At 42.9% G+C, this 20,094-nt stretch overlaps 1 pseudogene; it reads right to left on the bottom strand.

The window, feature by feature from the left end:
• Window positions 1–1,600: 1,600 nt before the first annotated feature.
• On the bottom strand, window positions 1,601–2,098 carry LOC118587824 (annotated as a pseudogene).
• Between the last annotated feature and the right edge of the window lie 17,996 nt (window positions 2,099–20,094).

Here is a 20,094-nt window from a genome sequence, read left to right as displayed (position 1 = left end):
TATGCTAGAACTTAAGGGGCTCAACGTATGTACATGAAAACAAAGCTAAGCAGTCAAGAATTGTGTCCCTTATCCCTATAGTGGAGTCCGTCCCTCTATGTGTGTCATTAGTTGTTACTAAGCAGAGGCAGAGGCAGCAGGATCTACTGCAGGTTTGAGGCCAACCTGGTCTACATAATTCCAGGACAGTGGGGGCTATAGTAAGATCCTGTCTTTAAAAAGACACACACACACACACACACACACACACACACACACACTCACACTCACACTCACACACACACACAGAGAGAGACAGACAGACAGACAGAGAGCGCTGGATTGTGAGGTTAGGTGCTCAACTTCTGAATCTTGTTGATACTACATTACTGCCCTTCCGGGGAAGAAGGATGTCAGGAAGGGTGGGATGTTTATCGTACCTTGATATTTATAGACTTTTAATAGCTAATTTAGCAGGCCCTCTTGAATGTACTCATCACTATGTTCTCTGGGGAGAAGGAAAACTTGGAACTGACTAACCCTACAGGCCAATTAAAATCAATTTTAAGGAAGCACAGTGTAGCAGAGCATGCCCATGATCCCAGCACTTGCAATGTGGATGCAGGAGGATCAAGCATTCAGAGTCATCCTTAGCTATATATCAACATCAGGGCCGTATTAACCTGATATGTATTTTTAGGAGACAAAGACCTGCCTGGTAAATAGCCAGCATGACAAAGCAACATAACACAACCTAAAAGACAGTGAAGACTGAACAATATCCACAAAACACAGAAAGGAGATTTGCTGAACACAGAGAGCTTCACAGAGGTGGTAGAGTTACAGTAGTGAGTTCATGGCTAAATATAAAAGTTACACATTCTCATAATAATGTGCTTTCAAAAAAAATGAACTCCAAGCCAAAAAGTTTCCTAGAATTTTTGTTAAATATGTCTACATATGAGAATATACTCATTACCTCTTTTTTTTCACTAACAGGTAATTGATCTGCCAAAAAGGTTTAAAATGAAGCAGAGACACAAAAATAGGACCCAAGATTGGCAAGCACTTCTTTTAGAAATGAGATTCCTTCTTGTTGCATGAAAATGCACAGAGTTCCTAGTTGAACTCTATTCTCAGTGAAATACCCTTTAAATAATAGTGAAAACTTCCTTTACAGGACATTGCCTATGCCTGGAATACAATAATCATTTTTAATTTTCGTTAAAAATGATTTTGCTATTTCTTTTGGGTTTTGAAGGAGAGCGGGGTTTCATGAAGCCTAGGCTAGTCTTGAACTTGCTATGTAACTGAGGCTGGGCTTGAACTCCTGATCTTCTTTCCCCTACTTCCAAAGTACTGGGGTTGCCGGTGGGTGCTTGCTTTAAGGGCATAATTGGTTTTGTTTTTTTTTCTTTTTTTTTTAACAATTCTTACTTAGTTTATATTCATTATCATAAACTTAACTCTGCAATCCAGCTGGACTTGGAGGGGAATGAGCAGGATACAGAACCCAGAGAACTTCAGTGAGAGCAGAGAGTACAGGTACTTTGAGCAGATAGGGTGGAGGTGCTCCCCTGAGCTACAGAAGGAATGGTCTAGTGGGTAAGAAGCCCACAAGTCAAAAGAGTTAGAGTTGTCCACAGTCAGAAATGGTGATCTTCTTGCTGGTCTTGCCATTCCTGGACCCAAAATGTTCCATGACTTCCATGATATTCATGCCTTCTTTCACCTTCCCAAAGACCAAATGTTTGCCATCCAGCCACTCAGTCTTGGCAGTGCAGGTAAAAAAAACTGGGAACCATTTGTGTTTGGTTTAGCATTTGCCATGGACCTGTATGCTTCAGGATGAAGTTCTCATCCTCAAATTTCTCTCCATAGATGGATCTGCCGCCAGTGCCATTATGGCATGTGAAGTCACCCACCCTGGCACATGAATCCTGGAATAATTCTGGAAAGGAGAAACCCTTATATCCAAATCCTTTCTCTCCAGTGCTCAAAGCAAAGTTTTCTGCTGTCTTTGGAACTTTGCAAACAATTAGAAGGAGATGCGGCCCAAGGGCTTGCCATCAGTTGAGATGTTGAAGAACACTGTGGGGTTGACCATGGCTGCAGCAAGTAGGACGGAGGCAGCAGGTATCTGCAAAGCCTAAGGGCATAACTGTTTTTAAGATAGGGTGTTCTTAGGCTGTTCTAGCTGACCTAAACTCATACGATAGCCCATTATAGCCTCCAACTCCCAATCCTCCTACCCTAGGCTCCTGAGTGCTAAGATTACAAACATGATGACCATACTTGACAATAATAACTTTTATTGTTTTTAATTAAGTGTGTGTGTGTGTGTGTGTGTGTGTGTGTGTGTGTGTGTGTGTGTGAAGTGAGTGAAATCCTAAGAGAATATGTATTGTTGACGCATGTCACAGACTCCAAGGTCTCAGCCACATAAGAGTGGCAAAGTCTTCCCCAGGTCTAGGGATGGCTAGCAAAGCCTTCCTTGGGTCTCAGTGTGAATGTTAACAGTATGTACAGAAAGTGTCCATGGTAACTTTCCCACTACCTGAAGATTACTCCCCTGCAGAGACTGTTCCTACCGAGATTGGCTAAACCTGTTTCCCTGTTCCGCTGTTTGCAATAATCCCACCCCCTGTTCAACTGTATTTAATAAACATTGTGAGCTGCCAGTGCTGTGACTTCTCCATTTGAGAGCCCAGGTCACCCAACCCCAGTTTTTCTGAATGTGTCTTTGCCCTTTCTTCATTCTCTCTTCACCCCTGGTCAGGGTTCCAGGACTGTTCAAGGATCCTGCATACATGCACATGAATACAGGTGTCCATGGAGGTCAGAGGGCCCTGGGGCTAGAGTTACAGTTTCAATCCATCTGATGTGGATCCTAGGAACAAACTCTGGTCCTCTGGAAGAGCAGCAAGTGCTCTTAACTGCTGAACCATCTGTCTGGTCCCTAATAATCATTTTTTGATTAAGTTTTTACAACAGTTTATTAGTATTACTTCATCAAAACACAATAGTAAACCATAACAAAACACGATAGTATAGCCCTGTAGCCCCTGTACTTAGGCCTTGAGACAAGAGAATCATGAGTTTTAGCCTAGCTTGAGCAAGACTTTGTCAAGAAACAAAAACCAAGGACTTGGAGATTTAGCTCAGTGGTAGAATGTTTGCTTTATAAGTACCAGCTCCCAACACCAGAAGGAAGGAAGGAAGAGAAAAAAGAAAACACACACACACACACACACACACACACACACACACACACACACACAGATGCTAGGGGTAGACACAGGTGATCGGTTTCTCACTCCACAGCAGGAAATGGAAAAATCAATGCCAAGGAAGGACAGTAAGAAAGTGCAAGGGGAAACGTGGTGCCACGGGGACACAGGGGCATGGGGAGAGGATTTATAGAGTTCTCCATGACTGAGTAGATAAACAAGGCAAGTCCTTGTTCTAGAGGCTATACACACGAATAATGATAGCACACATCAGGAAACTCTGGGCACCCCCTTTCCTCCCTTTAGAGAAATAGAAGGCGTAAGAGCAGTAGCTGAATGCCAGCAGGTAGGACCAGAGACCTTTAATGAGAAGTGGAGTTTTGAAATTGAGCAGTCACTCTGGACATGTGAGAATAGGGAACATTCGAGGCACAAGGAACAGCATAAACCAAAGTGTGCTCAGAATCACCAGATAGTCGAGTTTAGTTGTGGCCCTCTGTTGCCTACATTATCCAGATCCAGGACTCTCGGTAGGAAGGAACAGAAACTCAAGCAGAGCTTGCTTAGGTAACACTGGAGGAGATTTGGCACCAGGGATCCAGACAAAGAGAAGTGTTGAGCTAGTGGAGCAGTGACCCACCACTTCGAGAGCTTCAGAACAAGCAGAACTCACTTCTATGCTTCCTTTGCTATGTGGGCTGTGATTTCTCTCAGCCCAGACTAGCTTCCTTCCTATGGGGGATGGCAGCTACAGAAGGGTGGCAGCCCCCAAGTTTTACATCTCACCATTTCCTTCCTTAGAAAGAACCTAAACCCCAAGGACATAGTGCTGACTGGTCAAGATTGGATCGGTGTCTGTGGTGATACAGAGTGTCCCCCAATAAAACTTAACTGGGGTCAGAGAACAGCCACTAGATTAGACATAGAGCCCAGACAGTGGTGGCACACACTCTTAATCCTAGCATTCCAGAAGCAGAGATCCATCTGGATCTCTGTGAGTTCAAGGCCACACTGGAAACAGAGACAGGCCTGGTGGAACACACCTTACATCCCAGGATTTGAGATCTCATGTCTTGCTTGGGAAAGACACACACCTTTAATCCCAGGAAGTGATGGCAGGAAGCAGAAAGTATGCAAGGCGTGAGGACTGGGAACTAGAGGCTTTTAAGCTTTTAGGCTTTTAGCAGCAGTTCAGCTGAGATGCATTCGGGTAAGGACTCAGAAGCTTTCAGTCTGAGGAAACAAGATCAGCTGAGGAGTTGGTAAGGTGAGATTGACTGGCCTGTTATATTTCTCTGATCTTTCAGTTTTCACCTCAGCATCTGGCTCCAGGTTTTTTGTTGTTGTTTTTTTTTTAATTAATAAGACCTTTTAAAATTTGTGCTGCAAGTGTCCATCTTTATCTCAGAGAGGGTACCCACCTCATCTCCATAAAACTATGGTATGTGACAAGGTGTGGCAGAGAGGTCTGGAGAGTAGCCAAGTCTTGTGAAGTTGCTTAGGGGAGGAATACAAACTGAAATGTGTTCAGGAAACATATCTGTGGGGCAAGGAAGCGTGCTGTTTCAAACTGGGGTTGCATTTGTTGGATGATCAGGTTACCGTGGGGTTTAAATTTTCATGACAGAATTCTAATTGATCAGCATGTTAATCAATTAATGATTGTTGATTCAATCCAGATGTTGTAGGACATAGTGGAGCTCTAACATAGGTTCAAGAATGTTTGCCCCAGATCCTGCATCAACATTCTAGCCCCATGACTTCAAATGAGTAATTCAACCAATCTTCTCTACTTCTCGTTTCTTTTATGAAAAAAAATAGCAGCAATGACAGCTGATATATTTTATTGATGTTCCAAGCCTCCCCCCATTTCTTCTGCCTCTTCTCCCTCCCTCCTCTTCCTCCTCATTTTTCTTGGTGCTGGGAATTGAACCTGTGGCCTCTTGTACATCTGAGCTGTAAAACCCCTTAAAACATTTTTCCAAACATTTCATTTAAAAACCAAAATGAGCATATACAACTCCATAAATCTGAAGTAATCCCTACTTACAGAGTTATTGTAAAGATTAAAGAATCCATGTAAGATCCTAACCTCATTGCTTGGCTCACAGCCAAAAGTAGATCATTATTTTTAATTACCTGTTGTCTGAAAAGGAAACGCCTTTCATTTCAGGATTGCCTTTGGCACCAGAAGCTTTGAGAAAGCAGCAACAAGGACAGGAAGGGAAGGCCCCACCCTCCAACCTGTTCCTCTGACGTAGAAGGGGTCGTTGAGGGATAATTTAGAAGTTACTGAAGTAAGTTCTGAGAGAAATAATGCAGAAGAAGTGCAAAGCAGGAAGAGTCGAGGTGAGAAGCTCTGCTCCACACGCCTTCTGTGGAGATCCCCGCCTTGCCGTGGTCCAGACACAACATAGAGCTAACCGTGGACAAGACCTCTGAGCTGTGAGCCAGAGTCAGTCCTTCCTCAGCAGAATCAGTCCTTCCTCACTCCACCTGTTTCTGCTGGGGATTTCCTCTCAGTGATTAAAGCTGACACCCTTGGCCAGGTCGGAACCTCCCACAGCGTCTACCTGTGAAATTCACAGAGGACCAGCTGAGGTTTCTCTTCTCTTTGACTTGAATGACTTGAATATTTTCAATCCCTGAGATTATCCAACAAGGTGCTGGGCTCTGCGCCCAGCCATTCATCTGCCTTAATATCTTTTATCCCCCTACAGGCTGCAAAGTGAATCTTCTCAGCAGCTATAATTTAGAACTTATTAAAATAAGCCAGTAAGAAAAATAATGCAAAGTAAGTGGGAAGTGGGAAATATAAGTATGGAATGGTGAATGAAATATGAGTCTTATAATTTTAATATAAAATGTCCCCTTAAAAGGCACATGTGTATATGTCTATACAAACATATATACATATGCACACACATTTCCATATACATACATACATATATACACAGATAGGTAGGTACATAGATAGAAAGAAAGAAAGAAAGAAAGAAAGAAAGAAAGAAAGAAAGAAAGAAAGAAAGAAAGAAAGAAAAAAAGAAAGGAAGGAAGGAAGGAAGGAAGGAAGAAAGAAAGAAAGAAAGAAAGAAAGAAAGAAAGAAAGCGAGCCTGGGATTTGGAAGTGACTCTGTGAGAGTCATCAACTAAAATATCAAGGCTGGGATTTAAGCACAGCTCTGTCACTCTTGAAAGCCTAGAATACAAACCAAGTCATACTTTCTTTTCTTTTCTTCTTTTTTCTTTTTTCTTTTGGTTTTTCGAGACAGGGTTTCTCTGTGTAGCTTTGCGCCTTTCCTGCATCTCGCTCCGTAGACCAGGCTGGCCTCGAACTCACAAAGATCGCCTGCCTCTGCCTCCCAAGTGCTGGGATTAAAGGCGTGCTTATCAGTGAGAGCTAATGAAAATACAGGGAAAGCCAAGCTCTAAGAAAACTGATAAAATAATAGACACTGTCAACTTCTCTGTTCCTAACTTTTCCCCCATGTTCAATCAGTTCTTGAATCTTAGACACCACCTCTTTGATCCCCAAGGCTACCGTCTCCCCATTGCCCCTTCAAAAAAAGGAGGAAACACCAAAAATCCCCAAACAAAGAAAAACTTATGAAGATGTATCTGCCCGCCCTGTCCTTCTCCATAGTGATGCTTCTTTCTAAAGAACTGAGTGCTCCTCCTTCAAGTTACTACATTTTTTATATTCTGACTTGGGCTTTACTGAGCTTCTGAGCCAACCAGGACAGATCTGCAGTCTTAACACTCAGGAGGCAGAGGCAGGAGGATTGCACCTTCAAGGTCAATCTGAGTTACATAATGAGTTCTAGGCCAGTTTGGGCTACATAGGGAGATAGTGTCTCATCAACTAGAACGGTTAAAAGGGGGGCTTTCTGAAGTATGGGACAATATTAAGAAATATTTCAAACAATGAAAATTTCAGAATCTGGAAGAGAGGAATAGATCAAAGAAGCAGGCCTGTGAGAGTTCCCAGGTCTTACCACACCTACCCCACCTCCCACTTCTCCCTCTCCCTGCCCCCCCTCCTCTCCCATGCACCAGCCCCAATTCCATACTGTAGTTCAGGATACTATATAAGTTCAATATCTGGCCTTTCTTTTATATAAATAAAAATTTTCTCCTGGCTATGTGGATCTCTGAGTTCAAGGCCAGCCTGGTCTACAGAGCAAATTTCTGGAAAGCAGTTTTCTCCTATTAATCTGTCTTACCTCAATTTAACTTTAAGCCCAACTAAAAAACCTAGAAAATATTGTGAAATGAAATTCCAAATACAACCATGAAGCACCAGCCCCAGGCCCCACAGCCCGGGGGCTTGGCCAGAAGCCACCTAAGTGCCCACCCCAGCCCATGAGGAGGCCACTATGATGAGCAAATATGTGATGGAGAGATGGAAGAGAAAGTGAATCTGGTTAGTGCCCTGTGGAGAGAGGTGGAACTAGAGACAACAGAGGTGAGGAACAGGCAGATAAGAGGAGCCTGAGCAACCACATGAGGTCATGGTGATGTCCGAGCCCAGGATACCACTGAGGGCCATGTCTGGGTCCATGGCCCTATAGCAGCTGGGGTCTGTGTTGATGTCCGTGGCTGGTGTTACCACCAAAAGCCATTTGGATGTCCATGGTTTGGGCTGCTGCCTGAGACCATGTTGATATTCCAGAGGCCGTGCTGCCACTGGAGACCAAACTGATCTGAGTGTCCTGGGCTGCCACCTGAGGCCACACAGTCCTGGACTGGGTTACCACTATGTCTGGGTCTGTGGTCCTATCAAAGCAGCCAGGGTCTGTATTGATGTCTGAAGCCACGTTTCCACCAAACGCCATGCAGATATCTGTGGTCTGAGCTGCCACCTGAGGCATTGTCGATGTCCAAGTACCATGCTGAGCTGGCCCCACTTCTTACCCAATACAGGAGAACTGGCCTAGGCCCTCACTGGCTGCTGCATGGGGGAAGAAGGGAGGGCACAGCGGAGATCAGGCTGATCAACTCAGCTACTGCTCAGATCCAGGGCCCTGAGTGGGTCCACCCTAACTCCTACCCCATCTATGAGTTGCTGGAGCACATGAAGGAGCTGGTCCTGCAGAATCATAGCCACAGGATCTCTATGACTCTGGACAACAGCAAGTTATCTGAGAGGATTCTCAGTGATGACCCAGTATCAGTGGTGCAGCAGAAGCCAGAGGCCCTGAACCAGACCAACAACTCATTGCAATGAAAGCTATTTGACACACCACAGCACCCAATGCCACTACAACAAACAGGTATGTGGTGGAGGGGTGGGAGAGACAGAGGAAATGGAGTGTTACAAGTACAGTGACAGCGACAGCTATGACTGACATGGGACAAGGCTGGGATTGATAGAGGAGCAGGTTGTTGCCCAGAGAGGTCGGTGAGATGTGCTTTTTTTTTTTTTTTTTTTAATCTTATGTGGGGGCCCACAGAGGCTCCCTAGTAAGGCCTTACTCAAGGTCAGAAAGTCTGGGCTTGCTTTGCACAATGGGATGATTTGGCCAAAGGCATGGGTACCAGTGTTCTGAAGGGTCTACACTTGCTGATACTTCATACCTCGACCTTCAAAGGGGGGAGGTCTTTTGTCCCTCTCCTTGCTGATGTATAAAAAGCCCATCATGAATAAAGTCAAAGCAGCTTGGTATTGACCCAGGGCCCTCCTCAAGCTATCCTGTGTCTCTGTCTGTATTTCTACCCAATACTTCCTCACTCCTACCCTCAAGAACCCTTCAACAGGCTGAAGCAGGACTCCTACTATCTTACTTTTTATTTAATTTTTTTTAGTGAGGGAGTTACAAGGGTGGAGGGCAGACTTCAAAGGACTGGGGAAATGAGTGGGATTGGGGGGGCATGATGTGAAATTCCCAATCAATAAAAAACATGTTAAAAAAAAAAGACAACCATAGCCGGGTGGTGGTGGTGGTGGTGCACGCCTTTAATCTCAGCAAGGCAGAGGCAGGTGGATCTCTATGAGTTCAAGACCTTCCTGATCTACAGATCAAGTTCCAGGATAGGTTCCAAATCAACACAGAGAGACCCTATTTAAAAAAGAAAAAAAAAAAAAAAGACAACCATACCTCTATTAAACATTTTACAAGGCTGCTTGACAGATTGAAATTTCAGTGATTCTAGAGATCTGGAATGTTGCAGGTCTAGAGCCTAATTATCTTGCATTGTCTTATTATCTTCAGGAGCCATTTACTTCCATTCTCTATTATCTTACCTAATATTATGGCTATCAGATAAACCTTAGTGTACCCCTTAGCCTCCCCAAACCTTAAAGTTAAGGATGCCATAGGAAACATCAGGGAGCTGGGGCTGTACTCCAGCATGTACAGTACTAGTTTGGCTTTTGTAAGATGCTAGCTGCAAATTTCAGCACTGAAAAAGAAATCTGAAGCTTATAGCTAAGGTTTCCCAGCCCTGCTGTAGCCTATGTACCTAACACTCCCATCAATGTATTGGGTAATCATGTTGATTTATGACCTTCTTTGTGCTTTAAGGAAATATAATAGTTTATTCTGAGCCAAATACATAGAATCATAGGCCAGGAATAAGCCCAATTTTTAGTCTCCTGAAAGCTGAGACTAGATCAGTCCTGATCATTTGGAACTCAAGAAATTTATGAGGAAGGAATAAATGGCATCTGAAACTCACAGCTACCCCAGTCATTCTTTCCTTGTGCCCCAGACAAACCCACCGAATGAGATTTTTATCTGTTTCTAGCAAAATGCAAAACACCCCTCTGTTGAATCCTACAATAAGGTCCAAAACAGACAAGCCTCAATGAGCAACCATGAAAACACACACACACACAAAGTAAATTGATTACATTTAAAATAATAGCAACAACAAAGAATCCAATAGAAATTCTCTAGTATTTATTGGGGTCAAAATTTCCAGATGAACAAGTGAAGGAGGTTGTAGACATTTCTTCACTTATATGCTTTTGGCTAACAGTTGTATGGTTACACCTAGTCATAAGGGAGACTGGGTTATATGGTCACTAACTGGGTGGTCATAGTTTTTTTAGTACTAGGACCTACCACTAGAAAGAAGAAAATTAAAATGACTTCTGGAGGTCAGCATGCTCACCTACCATCCACTGCAAATGTTTCTTGGTTTAGGTTAAGTATTGGCATGTCCTAGAGATAAACCCAAAGATATAAGAGGCCTATAGCCTGGGGGGAAAAAAAAAGAGGAACTGACACCAACAGGAAACAATTTTAATATCTTCTTCCTCTTTTTTATTTCAAGACAAGGTTTCTCTGTGAAACAGTCCTGGCTGTCCTAGAACGCGCTTTGTAGACCAGGCTGGCCTCAAACTCACAGAGTTCCACCTGCTTCTGCCTCCAGAGTGCTTGGGATTAAAGGCATTCACCACCACCTCCCAGCTACATTTTTTGTTTTTTTTAAAACAGAGTTCTTCTTTCTACAAAGCCCTGGCTGTCCTGGAACTCTCTTTGTAGATCAGGATGGCCTTGAACTCAGAGATCTGCCTGTCTCTGCCTCTTCTGGGATTAAAGGAATTCAGCACCTCACCCGGCTTTGATATTGTCTTCTTTTCATAGGATAGATTCACAAAAATGGGATTGCCAGATCTGTTGTGTGATATTTTGATCACATTCTGTCAAAGTTTGCTTTGAGTCAGAGGGTGGAGCTAGTCACTAGCTAACCAAAATTAACCATAGAGGTTTTGGAGGACTAAGGACAAATAAGAGACAGAAAGTAGTTAGAGGATCTCAGTCCTTTTGGATGGTGGAACAGAAGAGATAGGAGGTCACTGGTGGCTTCTCCATCACTTCTCTGATCATTCAGGTTCTTACCCCCGATATCTGACTCCTGATTTTTTTATTGATAAAGAATAATTAGATAAACGCTTCACAGATCAAAGGCTATGTATACTTTAATTTTTAAATCATATGACCAGATTATATTTCTATAGGGTTATAGCAATTCCCATTCCTATCAGCTGAGTTTAAGAGTATCTGTCTTATCACCTTAGCATTAAAAAGTACCATGTGTTAGGTGGAGGGTATTGTTGTTTTATTTTTATTGTAGACAAGATCTCATTGTACAGCAGAGGCTGGCCTTGAATGTGTGATCCTACTCCTCAGTCTCCTGAGTTCTGGGATTACAGACTTGCCCCACCAAGCCCTGGTAGTATTTTATTTTTATCAACCTGAAGGGTGGAAAGTATTATCTCAGTGTTCTAGCATACATTTTCCTAACCAGAAGCAGTTGCATTTTACCTGTGCATGTATATTTCTTGTTTGGGTTTTGTGGGGGTACACATAACCCAGGCTGACCTCAAAGTTGCAAAAACTCTGCTTCCTGGCTGCTGGGATGACAGGGTGTGCCTTATCAGTTTTTATATTTCTTTGTGCTTTGGTGCTGGCTAAAGGACATGCCAATTTGTAGTAGCCTTCAGGTGGTCTCATTTTGTAAATCCTGACAGTACAATTTCCCTCTTCTGGCAGCTAAACTGTTCCCAGCCCACTAGCAGCAGAGCCCTTCTAAAAATGATTTGCCAGAATAAATCATCCTTCTCACCTTTAACCCAGTAAACTATCTTCTAGAAATCTATTTACAGAAATAATCTGAACCATAGAGAAAACTACACATAAAGGGACAAAGGGAAATTTTCACTTTTCTTCCAAAGGTTTATTGGAATGAACAACAGACATTTCAATTGTTTGGTTGATTTTGTTTTCTTTTTCCTCTTAGTTCCGTTTATTGGTTTGTTAAGACAAGGTAGGTCGCTGGGCAGTGGTGGCACATGACTTTAATCTCAACACTCAGGAGGCAGAGCCAGGAGGATCTCTATGAGTTCAAGGCCAGCCTGGTCTACAGAGCAAGATCCAGGACAGGCACCAAAATTACACAGAGAGACCCTGTCTCTGAAAAAAAACAAAAACAAAAACAAAAAAGACAGGTAGGTCTCCTGTAGCTCAGGCTGGCCTTGAACTCACTATGTACCAGAGGATGGCCTTGAATTTCTGATCTTCTGCTTCCATTTCCTAAATACTGGGATTCTATTATAAGATGCAATCCTGAATCCATTAAAATGGTAATTATGAAGCGTGGAGAAAATACAAATTATTCACAATATAAACTAGATATATGAGATAATGCATGTATTAACTTAGCTCTTCAGCAACACATTTTATAATATACTGTACAAGATAAATATATATTATTTTCACATCTTTTTTTTCTAGAGTCCACTATGTCAAAATAATGGTTTCATTGTGATATTTTCATACATGCATATGATTTTATGTCCAAAATGATCATTTTTGAAAAAAATAAAATATGGATAGATACTGGTTCCTATTTTCGAATGATCAACACCCACTTTAAAGGCACTGAGACTTCTCTGATTGTCATCAGTCATACTGTCCCTTCCTAATCCCTGCCTTCAGGAGTATGCATGTGACATGAGCCTAGACAATAATGCTACCTTTATCTCCAACTCAATACCTATTTACCTCAGAGTGGCCATGTGACCCATAGATGTCCAAGGACAATGTATACAAGATGTTTGACATCACTTGCCTTGTCTTCTTCTGGTATTGAGAATTATAAGGACCACAGGAGTCTCACCAAACTGTTGGCCATCCTTCCTATCAAATCAAATAATGAAACCAAGTAGAGGAAAGGATGAAGGAAAGAACCAAGGCATGGAAAGACATATGGCCTTAGCAATATTTTGAATATATCATTCGACTCTAGGCACTCCAAAAGCTAGTGTATTTCCTAGCCACTAAACTAATCCATTCTTTAAGTTATGCTACTTTGAGGTGAATTTTGGCTACTTACAATGAAGAATCCTGATCAACAAAATATGTATTTTTTTTTAAAGCTCATAGTATGTGGTAGTGTCTATGATCCTAAAACATGGGAAGCTATGATCTAGAGTTTGAGACTACTCTGGACTACATAGCAAGACTATCTCAGAAAAAAAAAAAAAAAAAGACACACACAGAAAGAAAGGAACGTGAAGGGAAGGGGAAGAAAGGGAAGGGAGAAAAAGCCCAGGCATGGTGATAACAAGCTTGTAACCCCAGCACTTGTGTGGCAGAGGCAAAGAGGATCAGTTTCCATTCCACAAGGCCATCCTCAACAACACAGCAAGATCAAGGCCAGCCCAGGCTACATAAGACTTGTCTTAAAACAAAGCAAGCAAACAGAAAAATGGAAGGAAATGTGCAAAAGAATGATTACTTTAAGGTAAAGAAATTGTGGACATTTTTTCTTTCTTTCTTTTTTTTTTAATTTTGTTTATAATGTCACAGTTTTATGGTTTCAGGAAAAAATGGATTTAAGGAAGAAAATGATCCATACTAGAGGCAAAAGTGACCCCATTTCTGGGTTTACATGTATGTAGATTTGGAGATTACAGATTTTATAAATAGCAAACAAAGTGCTGACCTACAAATTCAGATCTGTCTCCTATAAACTCAGTGATACAAATCTTCTTCATCCAAAGGAAAAATGCCTTGCTTTTAAGTGTAAATGAGATGCATAATCAATCTGTGGATTTTATCCTTAATCCATAGTAACAGGCTCTAGGGGTCAGGCTGGGAGATCTTTGAGGGCTAGTAGTCTACTAGGCATACAATTCATATTGAACCACACAATTTTAAAACTCAGAACAAGGCCAGTGATGTGAATCAACAGGAAGTTGCAGCCAAGCCACAGCCTCAGTTCCGGCCCTGGGGCCCACACGATGGAAGAGGATCCACCCCTGCAGACTATCTCCTGACCTCCACATGATGGACCACATATGCCCCCACACATACACACACACATACAAAATAAACAAAAATGTAGTAATACATTTTTAACTCAAAACATATATAAAAAATTGCCCACACTTGCAAATCACTCTAATACATTCCTTAATACATCTTAATTTTAGTTCTTAATGTAACTATTAAATGTTATTCTCTAAATTTTTTCCCACCTACAGTTTTTCACATAGCTAAAATGATGCCATTCTGTATCTAATTGTTTACTTACTATTCAGAAAACTTTCCGTACATAACCCGTGTGTGGCTGTGTAATACTCCACTGAATAGATTTGTTGATGTTTATTTAACCAGCTACCTATTAGACCTTTAAGTTGTCATTTGGAAGTTGCACATTAATGCATAATTAGACAATCAACAAACATAAGTCAATAGTGCTTTCTAAATTTAGATTATTTCTTTAGGATAGATTCTCAGAGGTGGGATTGCAGAGCTGAAAGAAATACACTGATGTGTCCAGGCAAATTGCACTCGCAAAGGATACAGTGACTTGGGTATCACCTGTGGTGATGGAAGTTGCTGATTGCCCTGCATCCATCAATTACTGTCACTGCAGGGGAGAACATTCAAAGACCTTGCCAAATGTCATCTGACTCATTCTTCGTGTCTCGTTTCTTTCTGGGGAATCTTCTTGGGTTTTTTGTTTTGTTTTGTTTTGTTTTAATAATATGACCTAACCCAGAGCATTTTGTATCCTAAGCATGTGTCTACCACCAAATTTCACCTAGCACTCCCACCTTAAACTCTAGGAAATCTTCATTTAGTTACCACATTTGAAATATCCCTGAACTGTCATGATTTCTCAGGTGTATTTTGGTCAATCATAACTGAATTGGCCAATCAACAAATACAATGTTTTTGTTCAAAGATCATAAAGTTAGAAGTCAACTTTCTAGCAATGACTTTTTTCCTTATTTTTTAAAGGTTTATTTATGTGTTTATTTACTTACATGTGTATGTGCGTGCCAGCATGATTTTATGTGCCCCACAAGACATGCGGGTGCCATACAGGCTAGAAGAGTTGTTCTGAAGAGTTCCAGGTGGTTCTGAACCACCGAACGTCTATGCTGGAGACCAAACAGCAAGTGCTGTTAACTACTGAGGCACCCTTTCAGCTCCCCTTTTCCTTTTTATCAGGAAGGGTCGTATGCAACCCAGGCTGGCTTCCAACTCAGTCTGTAACTGAAGACAGCCTTGAACACCTGATCTCAACTGTCTCTGACTCCCAAGTGCTGGGAATGCAGGTGTACACCTCCATACCTGGTTTAATTTTAATTTATTATTTTTACAGCTTTGTGGGACAGACAGTCCCAACCAATACTGTAACAACTATTGTGGAGTACTTCTGAAGCATGTAAGAATGTCTTTGTCTATTGAGGCCATGCTTAGCTGAACCCACCAAGAAGAGCTCAAGCTGTCTACTGCCCTGACCTCTGAAGGGAAAGGAACCTGACTGCCCAGACCTTACCAAGGAAGCAGTCTGTGGCTGCTGTGACAATGAGGAGAGGCCAAGCCAAGTTGACATTAAGACGTGTGGCTGCCTTTGGTCTTGAGCAAGTCTACGTTCTGAAAACAAGACTAGCATCACAATGATGCCATGGTTACCTTTGCATCTCTACGATATAATAGCTGTGATATAACAACTGAAGGATATATTTGTCTTGGCTCACAGTTTCAGTAGTATCCTTTCATCAGGGTGGGGAGGGTGTGGCAAAGAAGAGATCACATCATGGCCTCCAGGAAGCAGAGTAAAAGGGAAAATAGGAAGAGACCAGGGCAAGATATAGCCCCAAAGACACATCTCTGTGGTCTTCCACCATCTTCAGTTATGGCCCATCTCCTAAAGTTTCTAGAAATTCTCTCAAAGAGCACCAGCAGCTGGAGCCCCAAGTTAAACACATGAGCCTGTTGGAGGGTGTTTCATATTCAAACTGTAACAAACATGGAGGATGACAATAATAACTAGCACTTACCAAGTAATTGCTCAAGTTCAGGCAGTGAGCTGTGGGCTACAGTGGATCATCTCCTTTCTCCTCACAGGAGCCTTGAGAGGCATCTGTTCATGTGCCACATCACACCTGTGGAGGTCAGGGAACAACTTGTGAAAATCAGTTCTTTCATTCCACCAATTAGATCCCAGAGATTGAACTCAGGTCCTCAGTCTTGGCAGCAAAGCACACTTATCTTTACAGAGCCACCTCTCTGACCCTGAAACCATTTTAAAATAAAGAAATTAAACCAAACATGGTGGTGTGTGTCTTTAATCCCAGCATTTGAGAGGCAAAGGCAGGTGAGTCTCTGTGAGTTCAAGGCCAGCCTTGTTTATGTAGCAAGTTCCAGGCCAGCAAGGGTCACATAGTGATATCATGTCTTTTTTGTTTGTTTGTTTGTTTGCTTGCTTGCTTGCTTGGTTTTTTGAGACAGGGTTTCTCTGTGTAGCCTTGCCTGTCCTAGAACTCACTCTGTAAACCAGGCTAGCCTTGAACTTGCAGAGATCTGGCTGTCTCTGCCTCCCAAGTGCTGGGATAAACAGGGACTGAGATTCTGAGAAGGTAAGTACCTTACCTAAGGCCATGTAGCTAAAAGAAGCAAAACCAGAATGTGTATCCCATGTGATGACACAGGCCTGTGATGCCAGTACCTGCAGGGCTGAGACAGCATGTTAGAAGCCAGCCTAAGCGCCACAGTAAGGCCCTGTCTGAAAACAAGCAAGCAAGCAAGTAAGCTCCCACGTAATGCTAGATTCTCTTTGACTTCAGATGAGGATTCTGTTGGGGATCTCCCTTTCCCCCCGTGCTAGGGATTGAACCCATGGCCTCAGGGGTGCAGTGAGATGGCTCAACATGTAAAGGTTCCTACCACTGAACCTGAAGAGTCCCAATCCAGGACCCATCTGGTAAAGGAGCAAATTATTGTCTGAACTCCACATATGTACCATGGTATAAAATGTATACTTGTACCCAAACACACATGCATGTGTATGGACACACATAGAGATCAAAATAACCTTGCAAATGTTAGGAAGAATTTGTCTTAATTGCTGTGAAGAGACACCATGGGCACAGCAACTTTTATAAAGGAAAACATTTAATTTGGGTGGCTTATGACTTCAGAGATTTATTCTATAATCATCATGGTGGGGAAATGGAGGCATGCAGGTAGATATAGTGCTGGAGAAGGAGCTGAGAGTTCTTGATCTGCAGGCAACAGGAAGTGAACTGTTACACTAGGCATCTTGAGCGCAGGAGACCTCAAAGCTCACCTCCACAGTAACACACTTCCTCCAACAAGGCCACACCTCCTAATAGTGCCACTCCCTTTGGGGGCCATTTTCTTTCAAACCACCACAGAATTCTACTGTTGAGCTATATCACCATATCCCCAGTCCCTCTCTTTTTATTGTTATTATTTTTTTTAATCTTGAGACAGAATCTTACTAAGTTGCCCAACCTGACCTTGAAGTTGTGATCTTCCTGCTTCAGCCCACTAGTAGCTGAGATGATAAGCCAGTGCCACCAGGCCTGGCTCAGAGGATGATTTACAATCACCATATTAAGTGGTATTGCATGCTAAAAATACCTACAACATATTGTCTTAGTGTGTTACTCATCAAAACTCAGTGTTTTAGGGAAGAGCAAGCTGGTGCCTTTTTATACATTTGAAGAAAAGGAGGCTCGTTTCTAAACAATAGTGGTGCCTTGGGAGAGAATCACAGAAAGGAGGTGTTTGTACCTTGCCCACACGTTCTTCTGCTCTGTGGTTTGCTTTCTCAAATGGAAAATGCCACAAGGAAATGGCTATAATTAGACTCTGGGTTCTGGTTTGTCTCCCAGAGCAGAGGACCAACACCTTGAGTTCTGGGCTCTGCCATGTCTCTGCATGCCCTTAGTAAAGCCCTAGCTGGAGTCCAGGCCTGGCTCAATGGCACAGAGCCAGACAGAAGAGGCGCCGATGGAGGCCTTAGTTGGGGATTTGGCATTAGCCTGTCAGCCAGGAGGCTACAGGCACAAGACACAGGCAATCTAGCAGGGACTTCTGGCAGAAAGATGCAGATATTGATTTTTCTCAGCCCTAGGGTCTTCAGGCTGAGAGATAAGACCCACCAGAACAGTGGGTAGGTGTTGTAACTGCTACTTTTGACCCTTTCTAATGCTATTCCCCCTTATTCCTGCTGCTGTTTCTGTCAAGTCAATCCTTCCCATGCTGTGTACTCAGGCAGTGATGCTGTGATGTTAGTGGTGATGGCCTCAGCACCAAAGTATCACGAGAGTAAGAGTGGCAGCAATGACAGTAACCACGGCGACAATCTATTGAGCCCTTCCTGGTTTTCAGGTGCTATATCTGGGCGCTAGCCTGCTAGGTTTGCATTGTTTTCCTCACTGAAGTGCTGGGGCTCGAACCATGGACTTGTACCACAGAGCTAAACCTGCAACCCTTACCTGCACTGCCTTAATCTTCACAAGCTCCCTGGGCAAGGTAGGTGTAATCCTTGCATATTTCCAGAGATAGGGAAATGAAGCTCAGCTGGGATTTAGATCAAGTCTGTCTATCCCCAAGGCCTACCTTGTTTTTAAAAATTACATTTATTTATTTGTTTGTTTCCTGAATAGTGGGGGGTCATGCACATGTGCATGTCACAGTGCACCTGTGGAGATCAGAGGACAGCTTATATGACTTGGTTCTCTCTTTCCACCATGTGGCTCCCTGGGATCAAACTCAGACCAGCATCAGGTTCACCAGCAAGAGCCGTTAGTGGCTGCACCATCCCACCAGCACTAGGCCCATGCTCTTAACTGCCATGGTCCCTTCCTCTTCCTCCTTAGGAGACTTTTTATCTTTTTCCAGGTGGTGGTTTGGGGGGATTGATTTTAAGTCTCTATATTTGTTTTCTGTTTTGATAACAAATAATCACAAATTGAATTGGTTTAAAATAACGCCGATTTATCATATTCTTAGTCCTGGAGTCAGAATGGTGGAAAGGGGTCTCAGAAGGCTGACACCAAAGGGTCAGCCAAGCTGTATTCCTTTGGAGACTCTGGGGAGAACACATTTCCCGGCCTTTTCCAGGTGCCCATGGTTACCTTCGGTCTTTCACTCACAGCTACGTGTCTCGTCACAAAGCACATCACTCTAACCTCTGCTTCTCTTACCTTCTTTTTCTCCGGCTCCCCTGCCTTCTTCGATGGACTTTGATGATCTCACGGGCCCACCTGGAGAATCCAAGATGGTTTTCCCGCCTCACTCTTCTAACTTACATCCACAGAGTCCTTCTGCTAGGTAAGGCAAAGGGATTAGATGTGGGCATCTTGGGAGGGGGGCATTATTCTGTCTGACTTACCTACCACGGGCCAGTTTCCTCAACCTGAGCCAATGAACACATGGGTTGGTAAAGTGATGGGCAGTAAGGACAGACCAATTGAGTGGCATATGACTACCTGCTCTCCATGCTTCCTTGACAGGGTCATTGAAGTTGGGGTGTGATTTTTATCTGCAGAGGATGTGTCAGGACTACAAAGCCAGAATGAGAAGAGATGAGTGGAACTAACAGAATTCAGAATTAGAAAGAGTTAGAGGCAGTGATGAAGGCATCTAGCCCAGCTCGCTACTGTAGGCTTCCCTGCCGTAACACGATTTTGTTGTTTTGTTTTGTTTCTAGGCCCCGAGACTGAACCCAGGTCCTTACACAGGAGAGAGATGACGGTTAATATTGTTCACTGGGCTGGTGAGGTGGCTGAGCAGGTTAAAGCGCCTGCCAAGCAAGGCTGACAACTGGAGCTTGCTCCCCAGGACCATAGCATAAAGGTAGAAAGAGAAGCCTGACTTCATAAAGTTGTCTTCTGACTTCTACATGTGCACTGTGACACACGCCATGTCTCCCCTTAGTCCCACATACATCTCCATCTCATGAGCACACAATAAAAAAATAGTAAATATTGTAAAAATGTGTCAACTTAGCTGGGAATGGTACTACATGCCTTTAATCCTAGTACTTGGAGGCAGAGGCAGGCAGATCTCTGAGTTCAAGGCCTGGACAATAGAGATAATTCTAG

Source organism: Onychomys torridus, chromosome 7 (assembly GCF_903995425.1).
Source record: "Onychomys torridus chromosome 7, mOncTor1.1, whole genome shotgun sequence".
Classification (NCBI taxonomy): domain Eukaryota; kingdom Metazoa; phylum Chordata; class Mammalia; order Rodentia; family Cricetidae; genus Onychomys; species Onychomys torridus.
Note: the sequence above shows the minus strand (reverse complement) of the source record. Positions and strands in the feature narration are given on the sequence as shown.